Raw genomic sequence first — 640 nt, forward strand, 5'->3', positions numbered from 1 at the left:
TGCTCGCGGCGACGCTGGACGTAGTCGCTCGGCAAGCCTGCCTTGTGCGCGGGCCCAACTGTGTGCTGAGTGACCCGGGTAGAGAAGCACTCGGCCGTGCGGCCCGCCTGAGCAGGGCGGGGACGGACAAGGGCAAGTCGGGGTAGGGGCGGCGGGCGCCTGTGCCCCCGGGGGCCGGGAGCGGGTCGGCGGCGTCACCCGGAGGACAACAGCCACTACCGTATTCCCTTGAAAGTGAGCAGGTGACTTCCTCTAGCTCCTCCCCGCCCCGTCCCGCCGACTTGCTGCTCTCAACACCAACGCACCGAGAAAGTCATACACAAACTCCCCAAAACACATACAAAGACAACAGCAGTAGCAGCAGCCGCTTACGGTGACGACGGGTCAGCGTCAACGACAGCAACAAAAACAACAACAGGCTCCAAATGAATAATAGACGTGGGCAAGTTATTGTTAGTGTCTGGAAGCTCGTCGTCGCGGTCAGCGCCCGCGCCGCTGCTGACCGTTCCGTCCCTGTTCGTCACGTGGAGTGACATGAAAGTGACGGCAGCTCGGGGGCGGCTCTTTCGTCTCGTCTGGACGGCAGCCGATGGCCACGGCGCGGTCCGTTCACCTTCCAGCTCATGACGCAAGCCCGCCC

This window comes from Frankliniella occidentalis, unplaced genomic scaffold (genome assembly GCF_000697945.3).
Source record: "Frankliniella occidentalis isolate FOCC.00 unplaced genomic scaffold, Focc_3.1 Scaffold3, whole genome shotgun sequence".
NCBI lineage: Eukaryota > Metazoa > Arthropoda > Insecta > Thysanoptera > Thripidae > Frankliniella > Frankliniella occidentalis.